This window comes from Corvus hawaiiensis, chromosome 2 (assembly GCF_020740725.1).
Source record: "Corvus hawaiiensis isolate bCorHaw1 chromosome 2, bCorHaw1.pri.cur, whole genome shotgun sequence".
In the NCBI taxonomy this organism is placed as follows: domain Eukaryota; kingdom Metazoa; phylum Chordata; class Aves; order Passeriformes; family Corvidae; genus Corvus; species Corvus hawaiiensis.
Window position 1 is genome coordinate 109224367 of NC_063214.1, and position 23053 is coordinate 109247419.

The 23053-nt window shown below is 44.1% G+C and overlaps 1 protein-coding gene across 3 annotated transcripts in view; it reads right to left on the reverse strand.

Moving 5' to 3' along the window:
- Nucleotides 1-23053, reverse strand: part of LOC125317800 — a 205347-nt gene that overhangs the window by 29562 nt on the left and 152732 nt on the right. For 2 of the 3 annotated variants that reach the window (XR_007200184.1, XR_007200186.1), the window contains one exon: nt 2207-2286. The exons of the other annotated variant lie outside the window; for it this stretch is intronic. The gene's annotated coding sequence lies outside the window, so the exon portion shown is untranslated. The remainder of the gene's footprint in view (nt 1-2206; nt 2287-23053) is intronic. 3 annotated transcript variants of the gene reach the window in all.

Genomic DNA, 23053 nt, shown 5'->3' on the forward strand with positions numbered 1-23053 from the left:
ATTTGCTGTTGTTTTCGAGTATCACAGCTGTGTAGCTCCTGAACCAACTGTATTTGACCTGCAAGTCCTAATGATGCACAGCATAACGTGGTGTGACCTTGTAGAGTAGACTTCAGGGTTCCAGCATTACAATAATGACACAAAAAGATGGCTATGAAACTAAATAAAGTGCTCAAAGTTAAAATTTCTCTTTTAAGATCAATGAAAAGATTTTATTTGAAGAAGTTATGGCCCATTTCTGTTAATAATGAGGCTGCTGCCAGACAACCTAAGAGATATGTCCCCCCAGGCCATGGTACAGAACTAAAACCAAGTGAAAGAGACTACAATATATTAATTAATCAGTGGACTTCCAGATTCTCATTAGCAGTCTCCACTGAAGTTTCAGTAATTCCTAAGCATTCCATAACAAAATAGAACCCACTTCAGGGATTCAAGCAGCAACAGATTAATTCAGCAAACTTCTGAACCTAGTGTGGGGATTGAGTTCTAATCCTAAATCTAAGGAGGATTAAGGAGGAAAATTCCATAAACACAGAAAGGTCAAGACAAAACCAAACAGCCAAAAAACAGTGAGGTAAGGCAAGGCAAATTTTTTATCATAGGTTCTCACAAAAACTACAGGAGTTGGATTGCCTGATGCCATTAAGAGATTTTTCAAGGGAACGCGAATACTACCATCTACAAATTAGTCTTTTCAGATGAACTTCCCTGAAAGGTTTGGGTTTTTTTTTTTTTTTGGGGGGGGGGGGGTGTTGGTGGTGGGGTTTTTTGTTGTTGTCGTTTGGTTGATTTTTTTTTTTTTTTTTACATTTTGACTTAATACATATAAATTAAAGGGTTTAATTAGTGAAAAATCAAAAACTTTAAATTTGCTGAGACATTCTGAAGGCTCCATGTCTCTCATCAGATGCCAGGAAGCCTGGGTTTCAATTACTTTGCATCTTGTGGTGAACAAAGATTTCTGTTGAGTTGTGTCAAGGCTGAAGTGTGAACTTATTAGACATGTTACCACTTATTAGAGACAAGAAGATCTATGAGTGGAGGAGTGGACAAGAACAGGAGGATTTGGCTAAGATCAAATCCTTTGATATGTGCTTTCTATGGCATAGTGCTGCTTAGTCATGAGGAAGTGATTCAGGTCAAGGAGTCCTTTTTTGGAGCCAGATAAATACAGTTTTCTAAGAAATTTTACAGAACATTCAACTCCTGTACATTTTCCTTAAGTGTCCTGTGTTTCTTGACAAAAACAACCCCAAAACCCAGAAAAACACTTTTCTTTTCCCAAGAGTTCCACTTTTCATCTTCAGCATGGTGTTACAAGTTCATGAGGATAAAAAAAGACAGCAAAAGGCAAGGCAAAGCAGTAAGTCAGTCGAGCTTATTCTAATAAACAGTGTTACTGTTTCAGTCACCATCTAGCTAAATGGTGCCCCACTTCAAATATTAGCATTATAAGTTCCCAGGGGAAAAAAATTAATTCTATAATTTTTAACATTAAAAAAGAAAAAATCTACTCAATACAAGTAAGAATGCAATACTCTGGGAACTTTGAATTAAGTTTGCCATAAATTAGAGGGCTATAGAAAAACGCATTTTAGGAAAGGCTGAGTTTCTCCTTAGCAAAAGTTACAGTCTTTTTTTTCTTTTCTAAATTAAGTCAGGATAACTCTAGAAGTGCTCTTCATCAGTTACTCTACTGATAAAATGCTGTCTATGCAAGGCAGTGAAGAGCTAAGGAAATCACAAAGGTCTCAAAGAGTCATAAAGAAAAAAGCCAGGGACTGTATTGGAGTGGTCCTTCACCCACACAATTTAAGTTTGCACATTACTTTTCGGTATCTCAGTCTCGGTGGCAGGGACTTATTCAATGCATGGAAGTATGAAGATGAACAATGGCTTTTTTCACCTTACCAGAAATCAGCTCCACAACTGCAGTGAGCAGATATTCTGCACAATGCAATGACAGCAAGGGAGGATTGAGTTCTAAGTTTAATTCTGCTGGCAACAAAGAAGTTGCAAAACTTTCTACAGAAAGTGAGGAATTTCTCAGCATGCATGAAACAGGGTTATGCCAGCTTATATTCGATCTCTATTCTTATTTTTGCCCCTATTTGAAAAGCTTTTGTTAATGATTCTGCTTTAAGTCAGAAAATCAAGCTAGGAACAGTGTAGAGAAATCTAATAGATTATCTGGGCTACCTACCTGAAATGGATCATTATTGTATTATTGCATAATATACTCTTCAAAGAGATGGTGTCTTAAGCAATAATCAATGTCTGAATCTGTGGAGCAAAAGGAAGAAAGTTTGCTGGATTAATAAATGTTCTTGACTGAGTAATTCAACAGAACAAAATATAGAAAGCAAAAAGATCTTAGTATTGTGCTAACAAGTTCACAAAAATGCAGGGAGGGTAACATCTGTGAGCCATATTGTAGGTTACGGGGGTTCTGGGGTCCAGTCGGGACGGCCGGACGTAGACGGTGACGGATGGAGACGAGAGATCTCTATAGGCAGGTCTTGGGACACAGTCGGTTTATTGTAAAGGGCGTGGGTATTGGGGCACTGCTCAGAGCTGGTAGACTCAGCTCTGAGCAGGCCCAAGAGAGCAAGAGAGTGAACGGGTGAGAGAGAGAGAGAGAGAGAGTAGGAGCAAGAGTAGAAGTGGAAGAGAGGAATGAATAGAAGTGAGAATGAGAATGAGTAGAAGAGAGAGAGTGAGAATGAGAATGTCTGAAGTCCTGGTTACAATACAATAAATCATCTTCTGCACTGAATATTCTAATTGTCACTAACCAATCTAATACAAGATACAAATCCTATAGCATTTACATACAGCCTATAAGAGTTCTTATATTACCATAGAGTGTTACATCTTAACTTCTAAAAACTACTCTTTGGACCCCTTCTGCTGAGCTAGTAGGGTCTGCTCTGACCCTTGGACCTGTTTGCAAGCAGAGGGTATTGTTCCATCAAGAGGGGATTACTTCAGTCGGCCATACCATTGTTTTCCAGTTGTTCGGTAACTAAGACCTGGTATTTCAAAAGTGGCTTTCATTTCGATGTTGCCTGTAGTTTTCATATTCCCAAAATCTTTTGTCAGGCAATCATATTTCCAAGGCTTTCCTGTTTCATCTTCCCCAACATCTCCCCCTTTTCGACGGACAATTAAGATATTAGACATAGTCTTACTCGTCATTTTTTGCACACACTGAAGTATACAAGGTACTGCTACTAAAACTATAATTATTACTACTAGAATAATCAAGCCTATTTTACAGAGTTCCCTTAGCCAGGGTGCAAAGCTCCAACCATCAAACAAACTGTCTAGCCAAGACGAGTTATCTGTTGTAATTTGGTTAGCTAGGTCCCTTAGGTTTTGTAACTGTTTGTGAATGGAAACAGAATGATCGGATAAGTTCATACAGCATAATCCTTCAAAATCTTCACAGCCATGCCCATGTGCTAATAAAAGATAATCAATGGCAGCTCTATTTTGTAAAGTGGCATGTCTGACTGCCTCTTCATCAGTTAACAAATCACTGATCATAGTAGAGGTGGCATTTACCTCTTTGCTGAGCCAACATCCCAACTTGTTTAACTGTTTTAGTGCAATTGAGGAACTTAACTGAGGAAGAAAAATGCTCGCAACAATTGATTTTTCAGAGTTCCAAGGATGAAAGTCACTATCACAGTCGCTCTCATACTGATGTCCCCAGGAAGATCTAATTTTTCTGTTTTTCTTTTTGATTACTTCTTTGACACTGGGAGCAATAATTGTAAGTTGTCCCAGAGCACAAGGGCCACCATCTATTTTTGAAGGTATACCTTGCCAGGCTCTGTCTCTACAGATGAGCCAAATTCCTCTAGGGAATCGAATAGGAAGTTTGTTAAAACGATCTGCATGAGGTTCATCATATATAAGAAGCTTAGCTTGGTTGCACCAAGAAGTTACATTGCTATAAGCTGGGTGATATGGGGTAACATTTAAATGAGGACCGTTTTCTCCTAGAAAGTGAAAGAAATAGCAGGTATCCATAGTTAACGAGCCTAGGATTTCTAGCTCTTGAAGGTCAGATTTATCAATTTTAGAATTATCAATATAAGTTTGGTGTTTATGGCTGGTAGTTGGAGAAATGTGATCATCGTATGGCCAGTACTTATCAAGAGTAACATTATCAAAACCTTCTGGTAAAGGTATTCCAACTAAACAAGTTGAAAAAGGTTTGTCAGGGCTTGTGTCAGATAGACAGATGGTATCGGAGCCTGCAGATTTGGCTAAAGCAACCCAGACATTTGTCTTTGGTTGATTTACAGGTAAAGCTTCACTATAAAAACTAAAACATAAGAATAAAAGCAACATGCACGCGCGCAGATGAGAAAGCTCCATTATTTTCTTGAGCTGTTTTTGGCAGATCGCTTTCTTCTGGTGATTCTGCGTACTTCAGGTTTGGGTGCTTGCTTCCTGGCTTCCACTTGCAGGGTCACTAGCTGGTGTGGAGGCGTCGGCAGGTTTTGATGTGTGGTATGGCTTCACGTTTTTTGCTGGAACCCACTTGAGCTCTCCACCTGTGGAAACACATGCAAACCCCTTCCCCCATGTTATAAGATTGTATGGTCCTTCTATTTTTCCTGATTCTAGATTCTTAATTAAAACTGGAGGGTGCTCTTTCAGTTTTGCTTTTTTGTTGTTTAGGAAATGTCTGAAGATGGGGGGATCAGGCTCTTCTGCAGAGCTATTCAAAAAATTATAAACATACAAAGCTTTATTCAACCTTCTTTGAGGTGTAGCCTGGGCTTTTCCCCTTTTCTGTTGATTTAAAATGCGTTTTAAAGTTTGATGTGTTCCTTTTAGGGTACTTTTTGGCAGTTGTTTAAGATACGGTGAGCAAATGCCACTGTATCTTACAGCACTTTTTAGTTCTTTAATTTGGAGAGTGGAGATGAGAGCCCACATTTTAGGACTGTCAGGCTGTTGGCTAGCTATCACAGGCTTAGTTAATAGACTAAGACTTTCATCTTTATAGATTTGGGGTCTTATTTCATGGCAATCTGTTAATTTAGAATAATCTGAGCACTTTGGAGGATTTTTTGATTCAGAAGGTAGTGCTGACAAACTTTCAGAACTCGTTTTCTCTTTCTGGGTTGCAAGATCCCCGCCGCTTGCCGGCGGGACTCTGGGGCTTATTGCAAACAAATCTGGCTGCTTTTCAGAGTTTACTTGTGTTAGTTTTAAAGCATCAGCTCCGGCAGAGGGGCTCTCCGTCTCCCCTGCCACTGGAGCTGCATTATTGCTCTCGGTTCCCCCCCTGCTCGCAGCTTCTGAGGCGAGGCTGCGCTGCGTGGAGGGATACGGCTGTACGGTGTCGGGGGACCCCGGCGGGGGCGGCTGCGGCGCGGGGATGGGACCCGGCGGGGGTGATGATGGCACGGCAGAGTTCGGGAGTGGTGCAGCCGATCTCGGTGGCGGCGGGCGAGGAGGCGGGGTGGAGCTGCGCGGCGGAGTCGCGGGAGGATGCGCGGCTGGTCCCGGGAGCGGTGCTGAGGTTGGAGAAGTCTGAGCGGACTGATACCACTGGTCCGGGAGTTGCAGCAATGGCGCATGCGTATGTTGCATCATCAGGTCCGCGCGGTAGGCTGTAAGGGCAGCAGTCCGTGTGGCGGGCGGTTCGGGCGGAGCGAGAGATGGCAGGACCGCAGAACCAGGGGCTGGGGCTGCGGTCGCAGGAGGCAGGAGGGCTGGTGGCTGGACCGCGGCGTGCTGCTGCTGGAAGCTTGTAGGCTGGGCTGGGGTGGGTGGTGGTGCCGCGGGAGACGGGGCTGCAGTGCCGGGAGACGTAGCTGGAGCAGGGGCAGGTACGGGGGAGACTGCAGACATTCGTGCAGGCAGCGCGGCACCGGCATCAAGTGGCTCGCGGAGCTGGGGCGCTCCCAGCGCAAGCGATGGTGTGCGGGGATTGGGGAACCACACAGAAACGGCAGGAGGAGCGGGAGTAGACACAGGCGGCTGCTGTGCCGCCACGGGGCCGGGGGACCGCTCGGGGCGTGCTGTGCGCGCTTGAACGGCAAGGTGGGGGGGTAGGGTTCCTGCGGTAACGTGCACAGGGGGTGCCGGAGACAGCAGGACAGCCGTGGCCGGCGCTCTGGGCACCAGTGTTTCGGGAGCGGCAGGGGACTGTGAAGACGCAGCAGCGGCGGACGGGGATGGAACAATGGCTATCATCGGCGCCGTGTGGGGGGGGGGGGACCTGGGGGGCTGGAAGAAGGGTCGCCGCTTGGCTTTGGGGGGGGCCGGCTATAATGGCAGCCATGGCCATAACCGGCGCGGCTGGGGGAGGGGTAACACCCGTAGGTAGCAGGGGGGTAGGCGCTGGCCCCGCCGGGGGTACCGCCGGGGGGCGGGGCCATCATGATGTCAGCAGCGGGGGGTGGGGTAGCAATGACGGCAGCAGGGGGGGGTGGAGCCGCGGTGACGGGACCGGGGGGGGGGGCACGGGGGGGCAGGGGCAAGGGGCGGGGGCCGCGGAGACGCTGGCACTGAAGGCGGGGGCCGCGGGGGATGGGGTAGCGGGGGCCGCGGGGGATGGGGCAGCGGGGAGGAACGGGATGGCGGGAGGGGCGGGAGGGGCCGTAGGGTCCGGTGGGGTGGCTGGGGCCGGGGTAACGGGCGCGGGGGCCGCGAGCGCGGGGGGCGGGGCGGCGCGCGTCAGCCGGACCGCGGGTATCGGAGCCACGGGGTCCGGCGGAGGGGCGGGGGCCGTGCTCCGCTGCGGGCTCGCGACGGCAAGGGGCGGACTCGCAGCTGGAACCGGGCTCGGCGGGGTGACTGCTGCGGGCGGCGCCACGGCGGCAAACAGCTCTACGAGCGCTCTGCAAGCTGGGATCAGCTGTGCAGCTGCCATATCTCGGTAGGAGATATTAAAGAGCTTAACTCCAACTGTGTCCCAAAAGTCTCTTGTAAAGACGGCTGAACGGTCAGCATTTGGGAAATTAAGTCGGGTCCATTCTAAAAGATTTTTTAGCTCCTGTTTAGGCAACTGACTTGGACCAGAGCTTATAAGTAAATGCTTAAGTTGCTTATAGAGATCTCTGTCATGGGCAGAGTGGGTTTGTCCCATTTTTTAGACCAGTATGATACTCACTTAGGTGATGTCGCAGGAGCAGCGTCCTTACTCAGATGTCTGTCGTGCGGGGCTGGCCAGGCACTCCACTCAGCACTCAGGACGCCGCTTTTCGGTCCTTTCCCAGAGCTCCGGTTTCAGGCGTCGCTTGGCAACGGCTTTCCGTGCTCAGGACCTCACGGGTAGGTCCGCACTGAGCTCCAGTGCGGGCGGTGCTCAGCACTACTCGCCTGTGCTCGGGGCGTGCGGCAGATTTCCCTCCGCAGAGCTCCGGTCAGTACTGCTTAGCAGCGTGTCCGTGCTCGAGGGGTGATACGGCAGACCTCCTCAAAGAGCTCCAGGGGGCCGCTGCGCAGCAGTGGCGGCCCGTGCTCGAGGACTGCCAGGCAATTGCCTCCAAGAGCTCCAGGTAAACCCCGTGCTCGAAGGCTGCCTCAGCAGAATTACAGAGCTCCAGCTATTACGATGCGCAGCATCGGTATGCCGTGCTCACGACAAGTTCTAGGTGGCTATAACTGGTCTTTTAGTTACCGTCCATGGAGAAAAGTCCTACAGATGGAGAAAGCTGAACCGGGCGTTCAATCACGTTGTGCGCCAGGCTGCAGGTGCTGGGTGTGGGTTCGGCAATCACGGTGGGCGCCAGACTGTAGGTTACGGGGGTTCTGGGGTCCAGTCGGGACGGCCGGACGTAGACGGTGACGGATGGAGACGAGAGATCTCTATAGGCAGGTCTTGGGACACAGTCGGTTTATTGTAAAGGGCGTGGGTATTGGGGCACTGCTCAGAGCTGGTAGACTCAGCTCTGAGCAGGCCCAAGAGAGCAAGAGAGTGAACGGGTGAGAGAGAGAGAGAGAGAGAGTAGGAGCAAGAGTAGAAGTGGAAGAGAGGAATGAATAGAAGTGAGAATGAGAATGAGTAGAAGAGAGAGAGTGAGAATGAGAATGTCTGAAGTCCTTGTTACAATACAATAAATCATCTTCTGCACTGAATATTCTAATTGTCACTAACCAATCTAATACAAGATACAAATCCTATAGCATTTACATACAGCCTATAAGAGTTCTTATATTACCATAGAGTGTTACATCTTAACTTCTAAAAACTACTCTTTGGACCCCTTCTGCTGAGCTAGTAGGGTCTGCTCTGACCCTTGGACCTGTTTGCAAGCAGAGGGTATTGTTCCATCAAGAGGGGATTACTTCAGTCGGCCATACCATTGTTTTCTAGTTGTTCAGTAACTAAGACCTGGTATTTCAAAAGTGGCTTTCATTTCAATGTTGCCTGTAGTTTTCATATTCCCAAAATCTTTTGTCAGGCAATCATATTTCCAAGGCTTTCCTGTTTCATCTTCCCCAACACCATATAAAGTAGGAGGCAGAGAAATAACAAATGAGACAGATGCTGTCAGAGATGGAAAGACTCACCTGCAGGATAAATGATTCCATCTAACCAACTCTAGCTCAGGGACCTACAGCTCTCCCATGGGCTCTGAATTTTTTTAGCTGGTTTAGAATTTTCCATTTTTTTCTGGGGTTGCAGTACTGCGAACATACTATAACTCCTTTATATTCAGGATAATTTGATTTGGTTTTTTGTTAAATTTGTTTTGTGTCAAATGAAAACCCCAGGGATATTAGCTGCATTAATACACGCAATTACTAGCTTTTTTTTACCAGCTGAATGTCATTTTGTCAACTTGGTAAAGATCAGTAAGGCTACAATAAAAAGAAATCATGATTTTCAGACACATCTGTTAACTCTGGCGGCTCTCCCACCTTCCTCAGTACAGATGATGAACTACAAGCAAATGGAGCTCATTGGTTTCTTCCTGGTAATCCCATTGCACAAACTTATTTTACATCACTTTTGGGATGAGAGACAATCAAATGCACAAGCAAATACTTCCATAAATTTGGCATTCCTATAATGAGAAATGTTTAGAAGTTCAAGGTAATTCAACATTGGAAATACAAAGAAGAATGTGTAGTTAAGTTTGGGCCATTGTATTCTGAATACTAATTTACAGGTATTTTGTATTAAGAGGAGGTAATCCACATTTTTTTTAGTTTTTCTTTTCTCAGTGAAATCTCTGTGAAAATCCAGAAGATTCCTCCCACAGTGACTTTGAACCACAAGTATGCTGACCTTTAAAAATCAACACCACTTTGTGGTTCCGTTCTTATCTTTCCTCTCACTGACAACTATGATAAAATTGTTGGCAGACTGTCAATATCTCAGACCACTTCCAGTGAGTCACTGACTGTTCAGATACCTCATTATTCACAGTCCAGTTTCCTCCTCAAGCCTCAAGGCACCACTGGTGTGGGAAGTACAAGGTGTTAGTTGTGATTCTGGATCTGGCACCTTAACAGTAAAGCTATCCTGCCTCGAGCCCTGAGGCAAGAGCAGCTATATATCCAAGTGGCATTGAGTTTCACAGCTGCCATAGTGGGGTTTTGGCACATAAAATGCCTGTGCTGCTTTGGGGTCCCATACTCAGGAAGGCTTTGCAGAGGATATTATTATATTAGTTGCACCCAAAGAGCAACAGAACAGAGAGGAATAGACAAACATTCTGTGTTGCAGTCCCCACGACGAAGCCACATCCTTTCCCCCAGCTGTGGCAATGCTGCTGCAGGAGTCCCACCAGGAGGAGCATAAGGAACAGGAAAGGTGAAGATTGCAGTGAAACAGAGCAGGACTGCAGGAACCCAGGAGGTGCTGGACTGTACAGGCTGGGGATGAGGGAACGAGACAGGCTTGGCAGGCTGTGTCTGGGATGAGCAAGGGGAAGATGAGAATATGGGGATTTGTTTGGTGAGATGTTAGGCACGTGGTCACACTTACAGCTCTGGTTTGGTTAGAGAAAAGAGGTGACAGAAAGATATTTTTTCAATATCAGCAAGAAGCTAGGTCTTGAGGCAATGTAAGTCAAAATATAAATGTAGTTGCTGACCATGACGCCTTAACACAGATTCTCACCTCTCTTCTTAACCTCTCTAGCTAATATTATGTCCCACTTCTGCTCCAGTCATGGCATTTTGTTACAATGAACTTTGTAGCTTCTTTGGCTTCCTATGGAGATCTAGTAATCTGGTTGGGGTTTTTTATTTTTTTATTTCCCCAATAATCAAATCAAGACCAGAAGCAGGTACTTTTGTACAGCTGACTAAAAAGACTCCCCATGTTTTTGCTTTTGACATGTATAAATGAATGTAATCAGTTATCACCATTGAAAGGGACTACAGTGAGCATTCACTAGGAAAAAACAAGCAAAAATCTTGTTGAAAATCCATCCTGGTGATTTTTGCATCACATATTTGTGTCCTTACAGTATTTGAACTAAATTTCTTTTTGTGATATTTTATAGAGGCATATTATAATCATACATAATTAGCTGAGTAAGAAAATAAACACTGGCTTCCTAAAGAAATACAATAGATTTTTCAGATCTTTGTTTCAAAGCACAGTAAGAGGTGTCAAAGCCCTCACACTTGAAAGTTTCTGGCCCAAGTCCAACCACTGCAGCTCAGGGCCATGCGAAATCATCTGCTGAGGTCAGAAAAAGCAGACCCCTGCTTGTGTGACACTGCCTGAAAAAGTAAACCCTGCTTCTCATCACAGAGCTGCTTCCAGGTCTGTTTGGGTTCCTGGTGCTTTCAGTCCCTCAGTCAGAGGTTCTTTGGTGTCTTCTCTGTCTGCAATCCTCATATACCCCTTCAGACTGAGAGAGATAAATACACAGATGGGGCACTCTTTAAAGCAGTATGATCAAGAGTGTCTTTCTAATGGCTTCAAGTGGACTTTGGAGTAGGCCTTGGTGCTAGTGCCTATTATCTGAGCAGAATAAAGCTTCATGGAACTGGAGCCTAGCCATATAAAAATTGTGAGCCATCCTAGGAGCTGGCTACTATATTAACTCCACAGATTAGAAAGTCTATTCCTTTTTGTTTTTCAGGGGTAGGAATCAAAGCTCTGTGGCATATTAAACATTGTCCATTAAGTATGATATGGCAGAAAACTACCACCTGGTTCTACCTAAACCTCTAAAAAATTGGGATCTTAAGCACAGAAAAGCCCTAAAATGCTGAAGCACATCCCTGCCTCAGGGGCACTCAACAACAGTACGGCGGAAGAGCTTAAAAATAGGGCCCACCTGTTTAAATCAGAGATGGCTGAAGACAGGTAGAGACAAGTAAAAGACTTCGTAATTAAACTGCAATGTAAGAAAAAAATCATCCAGAGCCGTTATGTTCCTGATTAACAATCAGTTCCTGGGCTGCTTGAGGAAGCCACTGATAAACCATGGCTGGACTTTTGACCACCCTGAGCTATGTGACTCATGTGGTTGCCTCCACCATTCCATTTCCTCTAACACCCCACACTGCTGCTTCTGATTCCTGTGATGCATAGGGGATGTCTAAACTCAGCTCTGGGGGTGTCTCTTCTGTAGTGTGCACCTCCCTCAGCCTTTGTGAGCTGAAGCTGTTAACACATCAGAGTTGCTGGCAAAGCCTCTGCATGGCTGTTTCACCAATGGCAGATGGTGACAGTAGAGCAATGTGGGAGAAAGAATGGATAGAAAAGCTTCAGCTTGAGTTGGTTGTCTTGTGTGATACAACTGCAGTTACCTTCTTTCAAGATTACTAGGCATAATACTTTTTTTCTTTAAGTGTCTCACCTGAGGCTCTTTTCCTTGTTCCTCTAGCAAATTTGAGACTATTTATGTTTCTATTAATCTTCTATTAAGACATTTTTCATCTTTCATTCTATGATCTCACATTCTCTTTTCTTTGATAAAACAGCTCTTCTGTTACGGCACTTCTCTATCACATTTGGATATAACAGGCTTTGAAACAAATTAGTCCTTGATTAGTCCCTGCCTGTTTCCCCCCTCTCTCTGCCTTTCCTTAAACTTATCACAAAATTTCAGTGAAAAAACACATTTCCACTTAAAACTTGAATTCTTGAGATTAAAACATGTGCAGTGAAACTCACTACTTTTTATCTGAAATGGTGTAGACAGCAGGTAGCATTTAGTGTATTCCCTTTTTCTCAAAATTGCTGTCTGTATTTTTTTATGCTGTTGTTCTGTATCTTTGCCATATCTGTATTGAAGAATACATTAGAAAAAGAGGATAAAGGAGGATAAAATGGATTTTTTGCCTCTCTGGTGTCATTTTTTTTGCCATTGGTTTCTGTGAAACGATCAAAGCCATCTACCAAGATTGCAGGAAAAGGTTTAAAATGTGTTTGTCCTCTGGTTTCCTGCTGCTCTGCCTGAGCCTCTTTTCCCCTTTGCCATTTACAGCATTGGTAGCTTCGTTAGCAAGGGATTACAACAACCAAAACTGCCCTGATTCTCCAAGGAGTGTCCTCCCTCCTGTCTTCAATTACCTATTTAGCTACTGCTGTACATTCAAACCAGGCCCTTTTCCAGCTAGTTTGACCCAGTCAAACAAACAAGAGCAGCCCTAACCTGACAGTATATCCCCGTTGAAAGGATCCCTGCTGGGTGAACACATCCTCACCTGACACAGAGCCTCCCCAGCCATGTCTTTGCTCACCCCATAGATTTGCAGGAACATGGATAAAGACCAGGATCAGGGAGACAACTGCAGCTCCTAGAACCTTGGCCATTTATAACTAGTTCTAAGTCACCTCTTGGACCTAAGGGTTATGCACCTTAGCCAAAAGTGGTCTCCATGCCAGTCAAATTTAAGCAGAAGAAACAGATAGTCCAGGTCTGAAAGTGTGTGCACCTTGCTCCTCACACTTCCCTCTTCCTTCTCACCACCCAGGGACTGAAAGTTTTGTCACTGCTGACAGGCTCAGATTCTCACATCACACTTATCCCAAGGAATTGTAAAATGTCTGGCTTTTCTGCATAGAAACATGGATTCTGATGCACTCCCAAAATACTGAAGGGAAACATGCAAAGTTAAGATAGCTCAACAGAGAAACCATGAGAACAATCATTCTCAGCCAGTGAAAGAAGCTGACAAAGGATTCATCAGTGACCTCTAGAAATTCAGAAAATCAGTGGTAAAATATGCTCTGCCACCAACACATGTAGCTCTCCAGTGGATTCTCATGAAACCAAGATGATGCTGAAAATAGAAGGACCTCCCAACAGCTTGTTTAGCACCAAGGAGGTATCAGCTCCTTTGGGAATCTGAATAAGAAATACATAACTAGCTCATTGTATAAAGAATACAAGTACTGTCAAAGGTGGTATCATGTCTTCTGCAGGGACCTTCTACACAAATCCAGTGAATCACAGGAAATCTGCTCTACCCCAAAAAAAACTACTTCCCCTGTGTACAGCAAAGAAAATGTCATACTCTGTTAAAATCAGTTAGTTACTGGAAAAATTTTTAGCTGGGACCAAAAAAAAAAAAAAAAGAATGGGAAAGAAAGCTACTATCTACAATCTTGGTATATTTAAATGTTTCTTGATTTTATAAACAAGGTTGCATTGATAGGTAAAATACCAGTGTCCATCCTGCATGCCTTTGAAAACAGCCATCAAGGAAGATTAAAACTGACATTATTTCCAGTCTAAAAATAAGCTCTGAAAAGCACTGTACTGCATGTATCTCTCAGTCATGCTTTGTTCCTTTTGCAATGCTCTGGAACAAATGCGCTCTCAAACCAGCTGATAACACTGATCACCTTGCAGGGAGAGATAAAAGGAGTCTCTTCTGAGAGGACTGAGAACTCTTCTCTTGTCTGTCTTACCACTGGGAAAGCACTTGCAGCACCGGACACTGATTTCTGAACCCAGGAGCATGAAGGTAGCACTGCTGCAATCACGACATGCTTCACCATGGGCAGAAAGTACAAACAAGCTCACATCCCCATTTCTGAAGAAAAATTGCAGCAATTCCCAAATCTAACTTTTTTCCTATTGGTACCTGTAAATTGACCAGATAGACCAGTTCTGCTTAACAAGTCTGGTCTTGACCAGAATATCACTAAAATTAAGGGGCCTCTAGAACAACACTGCTTTAACCATACTGATGCTCTGATTTGCAAGAAGACAGGTGAAATCGTGAGCTTGATCCTCTCTATTTCAATGCAGAGTGCCCAACAGATAAACCTTCACTACCATCAAAAATTTCTCCATAGCAGGACAGCTGGCAGACAAATCTCCCAAATGGCTATTCAGACAGATTCAGAAAAAACAGAATTTAGGCAAATTCTGGACAGCCTTATGTGTCCTCCTCCCTCAACCTGCTGGCCACGCTTCTCTTGATGCAGCCCAGGACACAGTTGGCTTTCTGGGCTGCAAGTGCACATGGACAGCTCATGTTCAACCTCTCACCCACCAGCACCCCCAAGTCCTTCTGGGCAGGGCTGCTCTCAATCTGTTCATACCCCAGCCTGGATGGCACTGGGGTTGCCCTGACCCAGGTGCAGCCTCTTGCACTTCATCTTGTTAAACCTCCTGAGATTCCCATGGTACCAGTTCTTGAGACTGGCCAAGTCCCAAGGCATCCTGTACTTCAGGTGTGTCAACCACACCCTTCAGCTTGGTGTTATCTGCAAACTTGCTGAGGGTGCACTTGATCCCTTAATCTATGTCATTAATGAAGATATTAAATGACACTGGTGGCAGTAAGGACCCCTGAGGGGCACCACTTGTCCATTGGCTGAGCTGTTGACCACGACCCTCTGGATGTGATGATCCAACCACTTTCTTCTGCACCAAAGAGTCCATGCACTGAGTCCAGCTGTCACCAATTTAGAGGGAAGGATGTTGTAAGGGACTGTGTCAAAGGCTTTGCAGAAGTCCAGATAAAAGACATCTGTATCCCTTCCCTTGTTTACTGATGTGGTCACTCCATTATAGAAGGCCGCTGGGTTGGTCAGGCAGGACTTGCCCTTGGTGAAGCCCAGTTCACCTCCCTGTTCTTCACATGCCCTAGCATGGCTTCAGGGAGGATCTGTTCCATGATCTCCCCAGGCACAGAGGTGACACTGACAGGTCAGTAGCTCCCAGGGTCCTCTTTTTGACCCTTTTTGAAGACAGCTACAGGGTTTCACTTTTTCCAGTCACCAGGGACTTCACCTGCATGCCATGACTTTTCAAGTATCATAGAGAGTGAATTGGCAACTACATCAGTCAATTCCCTCAGGACTCTGGAATGCATCTTATCAGATCCCATAGACTTACATACGTTCAGGTTCCTCTGTGGTCACAAACTTGATCTTTACTTACAGTGGGAGGGACTTCGCCCCCCCAATCCCCACCCATCCTGCTTTCTGTCCACTCAAGGTGTGGGAAGAGAGGTTGCTATTGAAGACTGAGGCAAAAAGGTTGTTGAGTACCTCAGCCTTTTCCTCCTCCACTGTTAGCAGTTTACCAGCGTTGTTCATCAGGGCATTCATCTTCTCTGGTGTTTTCACCTTCTTCCTCTTCTGGTTAACACACCTGTAGAAGCCCTTCCTGATACTCTGAGTCCCTTGCCAAGTTGAGCTTCAGCTTCGCCTTGGCCTTCCTCACGCTATCCCTACACAACCAGACTTCATCTCCATACTCTTCCCTGGTCACCTGCCCTTGTTTCCACTGCCTGTGCATTTGCTTCTTTTCCTTTAGTTTGACCAGCAATTCCCTATTCAGCCATTCCAGTCTCTTGCCTTCCTTGCCTGACTTCTTGCTCCTGGGGATTGCCAGCTCTATTGCTATTTTCATAACTTTTTGCATAGGAAGAAAGGTCCTATGAATTATATACATTGCTGTGCTCCAGAGACCCCTACCAATTCAACCTACAAACCTTAGTGCACTCCATATTTGCATCTTCTGAAAGACTTTCTGAGCACAGTGCTGGGCATTTGCAGTATTTTATGGCCACTTACAAGACCATCAGATACCAGAGTCTTGTTGGGCTGAAAGAGAAGCAAAACCTCCAATTTGCTGAAGGCCAGGACTGCTATGCTGACTTAAGTGTGTGTGCCGATTTAGGGAAACTTGGAAATATATCCTCTGATAAAAGGCAGGTTACAACCAGCCCTCCCCCACCAGGTTGGGGAAAAAATGAATTTTCCTTGAAGGAAAGTGAAAGAGATAAAACTATTTATTTAACAAACACACAGGAAAAAGATAATGATGCTAAATAAGGAAACCTCTCGCTTTGCTGAGAGAAACCTGGGAAAATTTCAGAGTCCTTTTGCAGATCTCTCTCTCCCCTCCTTGGAGCTGTGACGGGGTGGTGGGCCCACCTCCAGGGCCAAGGACTCAGTGGAAAGTCCTCCTGATGTATTCTGATGTTGAAACAGTCCAGCAGAGAAAAAGGGAAAAAAACCCAAATTAAGTCCCAGGAAAACAAAAGTTCAACTCTCCGTCTCCCTCCAGAGAAAAAGAAAGCCGAAAGCTGGCTAGAAAGCAATCAAGCAGGGTGCTTCCTCCCGCTCCTGCCACTGCTGAACACAGAGAGAGTTTTATCTGTGTCCTTGAAAACATGAAAACAAACTGCAAACTGCTTTGAAAAAGTACACTTTTCTCTCTCCCCTCTCAGGCTCAGTTTAAAGGCACAGAAAGGCACAAAATTAATTTCTGGGCATAGAACAGTGACATGGGATACACATCATAAAGTCACCTCAAGACAGTGTGCTCCTCCTTGAAACATGTTGTGGTCAGACCCCAGTGAGCTGCCTTGTAGGGGTGACCTGCCTTGTAGGGGTGACCTGAGCTGGTGACTGTCCCCTCCAACTTGGAGATTGCACTGGAGGAAAGCTGGGGAATGGAGCAGACTCCTGCTTCACGTTGGTTGGTTGGACAAGCGCTACAGCTTCCTCCTGTATGGCCTTGGCAACAGCAGTCCCATTCCTTTCCATGCTCCCAGAAGGTCAATGTCTATTCTGACCTTCTCAAACCTATTTTAGTTTTGCTTCTGACAATTCTACTGAGGCCACCTTTGGACAACAACCGTGGAGAGCAGTGAGTCAATAATTCTGCTGTGGTGGCTGTCCCTCAGTGCTGCTACAAACCCTTCTAAATCACACTGCTCAGAACATGTGGAAATTATGTGTGGTCTTCCAGGAAGCTTTTCATTTGCTATTCACTTCCAGCAGCAGGAAAGCCTTTCTCAGATTTCCATTTTAAACATCAAATCAAACTAAGTCTGAAGATTATTGTTTTCCTATGCAAAATGAATGAATAATTAATTGCCATGGGATTTCTCTGTGTAGTTCCCATCCCTGAGGAATTAGATGGAGTCCTTGAAATTGAAAACAATTAATGAACACAGGATGTGCAGTCTCTGCATGAATATTTTGGATTATTCCACATCATATTCTGCCAATAATCCCACTGTTGCTAAAGCACACATCCAAAGCTCACAAGTTATGGCATGTGTGATGACGATACATTTCCAACAATGCCCCAGATGTGATCACCATTAATTTCAATGGAACCCTGGCAACAATACACATCCAGCATGTATTACAGTGGCTGTAAGAGAGTCATTATGGTGGGATGCAAATATTTGAAATTAACAATGGACAAAATTTGGCAAGTGCTAATGGAACCATTAAAACATCTGAATAACAAGAGAAGTGTTTACTGTTCCCCACAATGGAAGGATTTAAAACTATTCAGACCCTGAAAATTAAGCTCTTCGTGTTGTTCAGGAAACGCAGCAGTGTTACCACCACTGGTAACCAGCCTCTCCCAGCCACATTCTCACTGCCCATACAGGTGTCCCAAGATCATCACTATTCACTGCCCTATCGATTTATAAAGGGTACCTTGGGATAAACCCAGTCTAAACCCAAGAAATAGAAAGGATAGGATTAGTTTACAGCTAACTATTATGGCTGCAACCCTGGCCTTGTTTGCTGCAGACTCCCCACTATTTTCTAGCACAGATTCCTTTGCAAAAGCCCTCAGTCTGGAAACAGTGTGTTTTAATATGGAAAATCTTTTTTGGCCTGTTTGTATCCTTGCTTTAACGTTAAAGGACATCCCTTTCTTATCAGGAAAGAGCATGGCCACACTGGCCTTATTCCAATTCCTAGAGAACATATGTATCAATAACACTTACATAGAAGTATTCATTTGTTTCAGTGGCTTTTGCAAGCTGAATGAACTCAAATTCTCAGAACATCTAGTCTGTTTCTTCCCAGATGTAGATGCTATAGAACAAATCCTAGCAATTAATGAGTAAACTTCAAAAAGGCTTGAAGTTGCTTTCAATGGAAAATCAAATGTTTGAACAATTTTTTTCAGTAATCAGATCCCTGATGACATAAAACTGATCTGGAAATCTCACAAGCACTGTCATTGCAAGGTCAGCAATTCAAGCCTGAGATGCCACAAAGCCAGCTCATGATATCTTGAGGGCTGCTCCTGACAGTAGAAAATGCAGATGGATATAAAAGAAAGAAAGCATCTTTAGAGTTGAACAGAAACAAAATTTCTCCGTTAATAAAACAGTGGCCCAAAACACCAGAGAGATCCAAGCATTCCACCTGAGAGGAAAATCCTTCCATTTGCATTCATAGTTTTGCAGATACCAGAGAAATCAGAGGAGAAACTTGGAAGAAGTCCCAGAGATAAGAAAAACTTCTGACAATTTTGTTCACATTCACAAATATAATCAGCGAGGAGACAATAATTCACAATTTCTGATATTTCTGATGAATATGCTGAACATGCTGGAATTTACTCCACTCTGACTTTCAGAACTGCTGCCTTTTGACTTTAGGATGAAAGCTTGGATAGCTCACCAAGTAACCCAGACTGGTTCATCTGTTTTCCCCTAGCCTGTTTCTTACCACATGTCTCATGAAAGACATTAAACACATACAGACTGTAAGGAATCAAAATACCAGATACTACTGCATAAATGTGCACAAGTATCTCAGTGAATCGTTGGAAAAAGGGAATGGATACTGGTTGAATTCATTAGGAATAAGAATTGCAAAATATATTAGAGTCCTCTAGAAACTGTGCTGTGTGCTCAAGAGCCTGGTGCTCCAGCTGCTGTTTTGTGGAGCCTAAGTGAAAGGAAAGCCTCATCCTGGGCCTAGGTCACCACCTTAAATGGTTCCCTCCCTAAGACATGTCCTAAATGCTGCTGTTATTCTTTTGTGACAATTATGCTTTGTATGAACAGGAACTTGTTTTATACAGCTCACTTATACCCAGAAGGAGAAACCTCACTGGTTTTGTGATCATTTTCAGCAGCAGTGTCCCTGAAGGTGGCACATTTGGAAATGACATTATTTCATACTGCTGCATAGCAGCAGTTGGCACCCCAGTCTCTCAAAGATACTACTTGAGCAATATAAAATAGCCAACACCCACAAGGAGAAACAGATTTCTTCTCTATCCCAAAATATACCTCTGCAGAGTACCTGTTGTATTGCATTTAATCTAATTTACTAAAGGAGAGTTGAACCCCCTTGCTGCAATCAAGCTATTTTTAAAAAGAGATTGGTGATTCAGCTGAATGGTGACTAAATCACTGACAAATTTCCCCTGTCAGCTTGTGTGTATAAAAAGATGCTTTGCTGGAATGTATCATCTGCAGATACCACTATCTTTTTGGAGTGATTGGGGGTTTTCCAGTCAAACTATATTACTTTAATAATTATTTAAAATTATATGCATATGAAGCTTTTAGCATGTTTCAGAAAGGCACCAGGTCATACAATTGAGCTGTACTGGGTTTGCATGGCCAGGTTTTGGTCACAACTGGGGCTAGCAGTGGCTTCTGTGGGCAGTTTCCAGAAGCTTTCCCCAAATCAAACAGAGCCAATTTCAGCTGGCTACAAGATGGACCCACCACAGGAGCAAGACTGTGCGAGAGGAACAGCTCTGCAGACACCAAGGTCAGTGCAGAAGGAGGGGCAGGAGGAGCTCCAGGCGCTGCTGCACAGATTTACCTGCAACCCATGGTGAAGATCATGGTGAGGCAGCTGTGCCCCTGCAGCCCATGAAGCAGAGATCCATCTGTAGGCCCTGCAAGGGATCTACACTGGAGCAGGTGGATGCCCAAAGGAGGCTGTGACCCCACGGGAAGCCCAAAAGACTCATTTTGGAGCCATTATGGAGGATTGTCTCGCATAGAGGGGACCCCCCACTGGAGCAGGGGAAGAGTGAAGAGTCATCCCCCCAAGGAGGGAGGAGTGGCTGAGACAAGGACTGACTGCAGCCTTCATTCCCCATCCCCTGAACCACTGGATGGGAGGCAGGTAGAGAAAAACAGGAGTGAAATTATGCCTGGAAAGAAGGGAGAAGTAGGGGAAGGTGTTTCTAAGATTTTGGGTTATTTCTCATTATCCTACTCTGATTTAATTGGCAATAAATTAAACTAATTTCCCCAAGCCGAGTCTGTTTTGCCCATGACAGTAACTCGTGAGTGATCTCTCCCCATCCTTATCTCGACCCACAAGCTTTTCATTGTATTTCCTCTCCCCTGTCCAGCTGAGGAGGGGAGTGACAGAGTGGCTTCAGTGGGTACCTGGTATCCAGCCAGCGGCAACCCATCACACGAGCCACAACAGAGAGAATGTAAAACAGGTATTGCACAAGATCATTAGCAGCAACTGCTTGTTTAATTTACTTTATATGAACTGAATGTATCTTCTGAAAGGCTAAACAGAGATACATTCCCATGGAGAGAAATGCAGAGTCATCCTCCATTCTGAATGTTAGTCTGCAACTCAAAGGGTGCAGGCTGAGTTGCTTGCTTCTCTGCAAGCTGCTGCCTTTGGCAGGTACGGGATTATGTCTATGGGCTAGAGACGACTCTGATGCCTCCTACAGCTGTTCCTGCCTGCAAACTTCCAGTTAATATAGCAGAATAAGGAGGGGAGAAGGTGAGTTCTTCATTTACATCAGCAGAGGGAAAGAAATTAAATCCGTAAAGTAAGCTAAACTGGAAACGAAGTTGAGCAACAACTATTACAGTCCCTTGAGTAGGGCACTTAATTACGCTATAGCTCCTTGGAAACTGCCTTCTAGGGACTATAGCAGAAGCTCATGTTTATGACATTTATCAGGATGTAAATTTGGAATATAATAAACCTGACAGTTCACTAGTGGGTTTTCTTGGTCCTGAAAAACTGATTTCCTAGGAAATTACTTTTTAAGATCTACCTGTAGCTCTGTCTGGTTTCTCTGATGATTTACAGGACCAGGTAACATGTTTTCTTGCCATGGTGAGAGAGTCTTAGAGAGCACAGATGAATGTTTGTCCTTCTCTTCACCTTGATTTTAAAATCTCCCCGTTTATGTCAGCGAAACTTGTTACACATTTAATTAGCAATTTCATTGATGCAGAGTTAAAGACAGTTTAGTAAATAGTCTGTCTATTATTTCTATCCTCATAAGTCAATAATGAAAATTATGTCACTCAGAGGACAGCATAGGCAAATAAATGTGCATATGATAGACTGCAAGCAGAATTCACTGGCATCTAATAGGTGTTTAATTGCTTTGGAGTGCTACTAAAAAAAAGCAATATTATTAGGATGTTTTTCTTGCAAATGGGTTTTAGAAGCATACGGTCAGTGCTGTATAGTCGCAGTCTTATAATTAAAACTAAATAGGTTAGAAATTACAATGTAGAAGAAAATAAAAGCTCAGCAGCAAAGCATATATACGGCTAAATAGTGTGTGGTGTGTGGGGCTTGTGGGTGCACCTAAATGCTGTGCTCCAGCACTACACCTGCCAGGAACTACCATTAGGGCTTAGGAGGGACTGTGGCTGTCTAGTGAGGCCTCAGAGAAACAAATACTGAGCTGGGGCTGGCACAAGTACAAATTAACCAATTAAGGCACCTGTATCAATATAAGCATCCTGACTCATTGTTTAATGGGATAATTGAAATTCTGTAGAGGAAATAAAGTTGATTACAGGGATCAAACAGAGGGAAAGCTCTCTAAGCATTTGTCTCTTGCTTGTGACAAGCTGTAGCTTATGAGGCTGCTGACATGGAACAAATAGCAGTATGGGGAGTGAAAGGTCAGGTCATGACTTTTTAGTGTTTACAATAAAATTGTGTACATGCTTGTCTATGAAGAAATAGACAAAGTTCTGCATGTTTAAGAATAAATGTCAAGTCTATATTACAACTTTTTGTATGTATCTGAATTCCCAGAACATCTTGGTTTTACCTGATAAATTCTTGGTATAATGCAGTTCAGCAGACTTTCCCATCATTTTGCATGAATCTAGAAAATAATTTACAATACAGTCCTAGGTGTCTACTCCTTGTTTTTGATGGGTGGATTTGCCCATGAAAGCATATGATGGTGGAAGAGAAAAAGTCAAAGTGATGAGGGGCTGGTCGGGTTCTTCAATCCAAGGAAATAAGATGCAGGTGATTTACTCCCTATAAACAGAAGACAAACGGATCTCCAGAGAGAAGGAAGAATGAAAGGGAAATTCACTGTATTCTCAGGAAGCAATCAATCACAAAAGGTCAGCAGGCCTTTCACCAGAATATGTTTGAAGAAGAAAATGAAAAGTCATCTGTGGTTTATTGTGTCCAAATGTATGATTTCCTTTGAAGGATTCAAAATACTTTTGTCCAACGGAAATTGAGGCCTACATAACTTCTCTTGCATGTTTCTGAAGAGTAAGCTGATTATTTGGGGGGAAAAAAATAAAATCAAGTGCAATAAAAGACCTAGCATTATCTTTTCTTCATGTGTCAGATGAACGTTTCAGGTGCACAAGACTTGTCATATTTTATCTGAGATATCAACAGAGAAACAATTAAAAAACACCTAATGCTTTCTTTATTTATTTATTCCCATTCTCCCATTTTTATTTGTTTTTATTTAAATCTGGCAGCCATCTTTGGAGATGGAGTTAAACTGAAACTATTTCCTAAAAAATTGGAAGGTACAGTATCCATTATTAAATACGGTTATATGGTATCTGGAGGCCAAGTACAGTTGGACTTGATGAT